Source organism: Salvia miltiorrhiza, chromosome 6, assembly GCF_028751815.1.
Source record: "Salvia miltiorrhiza cultivar Shanhuang (shh) chromosome 6, IMPLAD_Smil_shh, whole genome shotgun sequence".
Taxonomy (NCBI): domain Eukaryota; kingdom Viridiplantae; phylum Streptophyta; class Magnoliopsida; order Lamiales; family Lamiaceae; genus Salvia; species Salvia miltiorrhiza.
Genome location: NC_080392.1, coordinates 9,724,877 through 9,732,850, shown reverse-complemented (window position 1 = coordinate 9,732,850; position 7,974 = coordinate 9,724,877). Strand labels below are relative to the sequence as shown.

General features: G+C 32.4%; 1 long non-coding RNA gene across 1 annotated transcript; it reads left to right on the top strand.

The window, feature by feature from the left end:
- Positions 1–5,607: 5,607 nt before the first annotated feature.
- On the top strand, positions 5,608–7,581 carry LOC130988523 (uncharacterized). Its single transcript, XR_009090126.1, has 3 exons — positions 5,608–6,051; positions 6,196–6,257; positions 7,248–7,581. It is a non-coding gene; the product is annotated as an uncharacterized LOC130988523 (long non-coding RNA).
- Positions 7,582–7,974: the final 393 nt, after the last annotated feature.

The window sequence follows — 7,974 nt, the reverse complement described above, 5'->3', positions numbered from 1 at the left end:
GAAAACTACCAACTAGATCACATAGAACAGGCTCTCTGTAATCAGTAACTTAGGCTTTGGATAAACAATATTTGCCTAAGGTTCTAAAAGAGTATATGTAATCAGCAATGGACTGATTTTGTCTTTGTGATTCTCTTCTTCGATTCAAACTTTGGAAGGCTTTGATTGGCTGAGTTGCAAATTTGGCAGCGTTTCAGCTTGTGTATTTGAATCGGTGAAGATTGAAGTGATCCTCGAGCTCTATTTATAGGAGATGTCTTGAATAGATCCGTTGGCGGAGATGGTCTTCAAGAATTCATTCGTTGGAGAGTAATTCGAATTTTGTTGAAGCTTCAATCTTCGAGGTTCCTTGTTTGGTGAGAAACGGCTACTCAGGTACAGGAGGTAAGACGTCTCTGAAAAGGTAATCACCAAAAAGGAATGCTCTGCAGAGAAAGGACGATCCTCTGCATTTAATGCGGCTGTACTTTGATTGCGTGGCTTCCTTTTAACATTGGAGTTTCAGTCCGAGGAAGAATGTCAACTGATACTTGACTTTAGTATCAGTCCGCTGATTCCACGTAGCCAGCATTAGATGAATCAGTCATAACTGATTCTTCAGTTGAGAAACTCGTTCTAGTCAAATATTAGTATTTGACTTATGCCTTTAATTGCGAACATCAGTCGAGTTCTTCAGTCTTCAGTCTTCAGTCCTTCGTTCTTCATTCTTCATTCCTCCGGTCTTCAGTCTTCAGAGCACTAGCTAAACTAGAAAAAGAACTCCAACACTTGAGTTCACAAAGTTCTAGTCTATTACAAAGAAAACTTAAGGATTTTGGTATCATCAAAACTAGGGCTAGGATATTTCATTAAGTTCCCAACATAGTGTCATTTTGATATAGTGATAGTATCATTTCAATAAAGTGTTAATGTCATTTTAAGATAGTGTTATTTATATAACATGATAGTGTCATTTGTAAAATAAAATAATGTTAGTGTCATTCCAAGATAGTGTCATTTACACCCGGGTGGACAGGTGACCACCTCATATGCTTGGCCCGTATTTATTTTTATTTACTTTTGAATGTTGTGTTTCTTTTTATATTAATTAAAAAAATATATCCCATTATTAAATTATAAAGAATAATAAGATTAAATGTGATAAATATTGAGTGAATTGAACCTAGGTGGAAAGTGAGTCCACATTGATGTCAACAAAAATTTGAACATGTATTATTGATTCCAGTAATAATACATATCGGGATACAAATAAATTTGATAATTATTTAATAAATACAAAATCTTTCATTCCATCCAAGTATAATCTTAAAAGAGATATTTAATTACTAAATCTATGAAATAAAATAAAGTAAAAAAGTGGAATTACGATAGTCAGAACTGCAAGCTCTTACATTCTCCATATTCATCGTTCATGGTAAAAGTTCTATGGATGAAATAGAAATTACCATGCTCTAACTAATTTTAATTAAATGAATTATTATGATTGACTTTTATGTATTTTTAAGATGGATTTAATTCCACAAAATAAGAAAAGTTATTATCATAAGCTACATCAATAAATTAAAAGAAAAATGTAAATCAATTCCATAAAATCGGAAGATATTAAGCAAATTAAAATAAAAAGTGACTTACTTTATAAAATGGACGTCCACCAGAATAGAATTACGTACGGTCATTGATCTTTGATCTTTGTCCTTTGTGTAAAATAATGGATGAATGATTCGGTGCAAGAAGTTTAGCAAGATGTATTAACTTGTTACAGACCATATACATATATTTATAATGAATGAATTGTAATCAAAATAAATATACTGAACACCTACTTGACGTATAATCGTTGATGTTATGCTCAATTACACATTCATTGTCGTACACCTATTTAGGCTCCTTGTGACATATTTCATTGTGAATCTCCACTAATTCCTATAGATGATATTAATAAAAACAATGTAGTCAAATGGTCATAATGAAGATTGAAAATCAATTTTTGGCCCCTAATCTTAAAACATCAAAATATGGCTATTAATTAGGTGGTATATCTAATTTGCCCTTTTTACTCGGCCGCTGGGGTGATTGCTTGGCCGTTGGAATGATTGCGCGGCCGCTGGAAGTTTATGGGTGAGCTGCGCGCTCGCGGGGAAAAGCCAGCGCCCGCTGCGTGTATAACACTTATGGCACTATTTAGTGACATAAGTGCCATACGCATCATTTTATTACTTGGTTTTATTTTGGATTTCCGTTGGCACTTATGGCATTAATAGTGCCTTAAGTGCCAAAAGAACCAGTTTAAACACTTCCCCGTAGGGTTTAGATGTTCCATTTAGGGTTTAGATGTTCGATTTAGGATTTAGATTATTCATTTATGGTTTACATGATCCATTTATGATTTATTGATCCTATTACTGTTGTTTCGGTTGCACGTATGGCACTAGCTATTAGTGCCATAAGTGGCAAAATGACCATTTTACTTGGTTTTATTTTAGATTTCCGTTGGCACTATTAGTGCCATAAGTGCCAACAAAAATTCAAAATAAAACCAAAGTAAAATCTTGGCATTTATGGCACTAATAGTGCCATAAGTGCCTAATCCGACCCGACACGCGATCCACGTGTCTGATCCTACCTGGTCCGTCTCATTAAGGGTAAAAATGTCCAAATCAATAAAAATGACCAAATTTTATGTTTTTTCAATGTGTGACCATAAATTATGTTTTATGCTTCATTTTAGCTACTTCAAAATTTTACTCATGTTAATATATATAAAAATAGATAGATTGATTCCATAGATTGATTCCGTATTCCAGATACATATAAAAATGAAACAATAGGGCCGAATGGCCCTATTCAACATACAACATCAAATTTTGTCCACCATTTGAAAAAACATAAATTTTGGCCATTTTTTGTATGTCATGACTATTCTACCGTTCTCTCTCTCTCTCCTCTATCTTTCTCATCTCCCTCTCTCTCTCTCCAGCGGCTCCTCTCCCTTTCTCATCTCCCTCTCTCTGCTCCAGCGGCTCCTCTCTCTTTCTCATCTCCCCCTTTCTCTCTCTCTCCAGCGGCGCCGAGCTTGGAGAATTCGTCGAAGCTCTTGCGGCGGTGGTGGAGGAGATCCTCCCTCTCTCTCTCTCCAGCGGCTGCCGCTCTCTTCTCTCTCTTTCTCCAGCGCGCCGCCTGGGCAGAATTCGTCGGAGTAGAGGATGAGGCGGCGGCGGCAGATCTGGTCTGATGAGGTGACGATCGTGGATCTGATCTAATCGTTGCGCCGCCTCCTCCATCGGAAGATCTGATCTCCGCCTCCTTCGATTTCAGCCATGGCAGATCTGATCTGATCTGATCTGTGTGCTGCACGTATGGCACTTATGGCACTATTAGTGCCATAAGTGCAGACTTCCCCCTAGGGTTTAGATATTCCATTTAGGGTTTAGATTATCCATTTGAGGTTTAGATGTTCCATTTAGGGTTTAAATGATGTTGTTGTTTCTGTATTTGTGCTGCACGTATGTCACTTATGACACTATTAGTGCCATAAGTGCCCAAAATGATTATTTTATTTGGTTTTATTTTGGATTTCCGTTGGCAAGTGCCAACGGAAATCCAAAATAAAACCAAAGTAAAATCTTGGCACTTTAGTGCTATAAGTGCCTAACCCGACCCGGCACGCGACCCGCGTGCCTGATCCTACCCGGTCCGCCTCATTTAGGGTAAAAACGTCAAAATCAATAAAAATGGCCAAAATTTGTGTTTTTTCAATGTGTGGCCATAAATTGTGTTTTATGCTTCATTTTGGCTACTTCAAAATTTTACTCTATAAAAATTGCGACATATTATTTACGGACATATTCATTGCTTCGTTATTGCTGAATCAATCAATAAAAAATAAGTAAAAAATATGTTAAATAAATTATATCCATAAGCCATAAAAAAATTAACAAATTAGCCATAAAAAATTAACAAATTAGCCACATATAAATATCCCCTAATATTGGCTGACATTTATATGCCTTAAATTAACCACATATAAATATCGTTCGTAATTGATGAATCTAATTATCAAATTAATTAATTAAATATTAATGAATATAAATTAGCCATTTATATAACAAATTAATTAATTAGCCATAAATAAATTAACAAATTAGCCAAATATAAATATCCCCTAGTATTGACTGACATTTATATGCCTTAAATTATAGCCATATATAAATATCCGCAATTAATGAATCTAACTACCAAATTAATTAATTAATTAAATATTAATAAATAGTAAATTTTAAAAACAAAAAGATAAGAAAACAAAAAAAACAAAAGTTACTATTTACGGTAAACCGGTGTTGTTATTATATATTATATAGATATAGATATAGATGTATGCACTGTAAAAAATAATGGACATGAAAACAACATTTTTTTTGGTTCCTATAGGATTCAAATCCAAGTAATGCATTCATTAAGAAAAATAATGCATCTACCGTAAATCTTGATGTTCAAAAACTTGAAAATAGTTTTCTGTTCTTATTTATTTTATCTTATAAACAAAGTGTATTAGTTAATAATTAAAAACCAATAGATAATGCTTGAGATCGAAGAGCAGGTTTAAGTTTACCGTTACATGATATTTAAATTATTTATTTATCCAACACAAAAAATTGTAGAGGAAATTATCCCATTCCTCAGTACTCGCTAAACAGATGGGCGCGACCAATGAATAGCAAATTGGGCTGAGCCGCCGTCGCCACAGCGATGACCACAGCAACCAAAAGTATGCTTCTCATATCGCAACACATGCACCCTCCTCCGTTGCCATGTAATGTTTTGCTCACAAATTGTCCACACTTGCCACCTCATAACATCCCATAACTCATACGCCTCCATGTACTTCAATTATTCCAAGGATTTTTATATTTTAGTTTTATGTCATGTTATTTTAAAAAATAAAATAAAAATTACACAGTGGCGCATGCAACAAGCCACAGCCACATCATTATTTCGAGGGCTGAAAAATAGTCACGGAACATATATTTTTGATACAAACTTAATAATTTGAAGTTTTAAAAAAATATCTCTTATAATTCAAGACATTTTTAAGGAAGCGAGTATAATTGGGGGTTAAATACGATTACTAAAAAATATATACATTTGTGTGTTTTTTCTTTTATATTTTAAAATGTTCAAAAGTACATATATATTTTTATAATTCTATTATTCTTTTCATATTATTAAAATAATTAATACTTTAAATTATCTTTTTATTTATATCAATCTAGATTTCCCTATAATATAAACAATAGTAAAATATATATACATATATTTCATTTTTATATATTTAATTTAATTTAATCTACTACTTGATGAAATAATAAAATTATTCTATGTTTAAAATTCTAATTAATAATTCAACTAAAAAAATGCAAAACACACATATAAATATATAATAATAGTATGTTACATATTTTATATTACATAAATTATTGTAATTAATAATGCAGTGTGTGTGCGTGTGTGTGTGTGTGTATATATATATATGTATATATAGGGTAGGGATCTACAAAGAATCCCCTTAGTCTAAAGATTAAAGAATTAATCTTAACCATACAATCAGCACAAATTAATGGTCAAGATTACACCTAATTAATTATTAATCTCGTTTTTCTTTTTTCTGAATAAGCTAAAAAATCAATTAAAAATTCGAAGAGTATCTGACAATTTCCTTATTCAATGAACTGTCATTCCTAAATTAACGTCAGTAATTAAGGAATTCTCTCTCCCTCCCCACGACTTTTGCAAACCACCTCCACTCACTTCAGAAACCCTATAGCAGACACAAATTCATCTCTCTTCACACCGCCTGAGTCCGGCGCTTCTGTGCACTTTCGTCGCGAGCATCTGAAGGCGTCGCGGCGTGCCCTGATTTCATCCACTCGTCAGTACGGCCTCTGTCTAAAAATGATGCCGCCGTCGGGACTGTAGGCTGTCACCGAAGCTGGATTCAATCGGAAATTTTCGTCGATGCTGGGTCATGAAATCAGCGACGAAACTTTGAAGAAGGTTAGTTACTTTGCTCTATTATTTTCGAGGGTCTGAAAATAAATATCCAAAATACATATTGAATAGATCTTAGTGTGCTTATATTCGAGGATCTTACAGAATGGGAATGATGTTGAATAATGGTGTTTTGTGGTTTTGTGTAAGCTTTGTGGAAGCATTATCCTCACCATCAACGAGTAAAAGAAGGAAGACTTCTGGAACAGTAGGTATGAACAAATGTAAAAGTGCTTTATGGATTCTGTTTTGGTGCATAATAGTATTGAATAATAGTATTGAACTAGGTTTGAAATTTAATCATTGATCAATTCTATATATATATGCTCTTTTTGTATATATTTTGTTTTTGGTGTGAATACGTTAGTCAATATGTTTCAAGTGATATTGAATTTGTTGTAAATTATTAGGTATTATGGTGTATATTCAGTGATTCTGAACCTATATTCAATGTAATATATACTTTATTCAGTATATGTCTGATTTTATTCATTAAATAAAATATGAGAATGAGTTTCAATAGTAGTTTGAATTGGTTTAGGAATATCATAGTTTTATGCTTCGCGTATAGTACACTCGAAAATTATGGAGTAAATTCACTTACTGTATTAGTTTATTCAACTAAGTTTGAAAATTATTCAATTATTATGTTTTTGTGTATAAGTCATTTGTTATATCATGGATTCTATTTTGGTGTATAAAAGTATTGATCTAGGTTTGAAATTTAATCATTGATCAATTCTATACATATATGTTGTTTTGTATATATTTTGTTTTTGGTGTAAATACGTTAGTCAATATGTTTCAAGTGATATCGAATTGGTAATAAATTATTCGATAATATGGTGTATATTCAGTAATTCTGAACTTATATTCAATGTAATATATACTTTATTCAGTATATGTGTGATTTTGTTCATTAAATAAAATATGAGAATGAGTTTCAATAATAGTTTGAATTGGTTTAGGAATGTCATAGTTTTATGCTTCGTGTATAATACACTCAGAAAATTATGGAGAAAATTCACTTACTGTATTAGTTTATTCAACTAAGTTTGAAAATTATTCAATTATTCTGTTTTTGTGTATAAGTCATTCGTTATATCATGGATTCTGTTTTGGTGTATAAAAGTATTGATCTAGGTTTGAAATTTAATCATTGATCATTTAATCATTGATCATTAATTTATTCAATTCTCAAGGATGCGCATACGGTATTGTGCATCCATTTTGGCGTGGGAGGAAAATGAGGCGAAAAAGGCCGTTGTGGACAAAGCTTCACATACTTTTGGAGAAATGTACAAGGATCCAAAATTCAATGTAAATTTGATGCTACTAGGTTGAAATTTGGGCACGGAAGAGTCCCATAAAAAAAACTATAGTTTTTTGATGATTGAAGTCATTTGAAACATATGTTTTGGATGATACAATAAAGTCTGGATTTTGTGTCAATTGATTTTGTTTGACTTCCATTGGTTTGTGATGTGAAATTGTAGAATTATAATCTATCAGTAAAATATCTGCTAGTGAACATTGTTTCGGATGGTGCTTGTGATTCAAAATGATTTTATTTAGAATAGTTGCTTCAATGAACGATATAACAATTGTGGAGAATAAAGGTCGTAAAATATTGAATAACGTGTATAATGTACTGAATAACCCAGTTAAATTAATTAAAAATGTTGTTCAACTTGAACATATGACTGAATAACTTGTATAATTTATTGAATATATACGAATAATTTCTATAATTTACTGAATAAATACATTACGATTCTGTAACAATAGAAAACCTCAGTTAAACACCAGATCACTCTTTAGATTTCTTTCTTTCTCAATCGAACTCTCTCTGTCTCTCTGCATTTGCCAAACACCTCTCTCTCTTTGTTCAACCTGTTGGAATACAAGCTCGCGGGCGTAGTTACAATG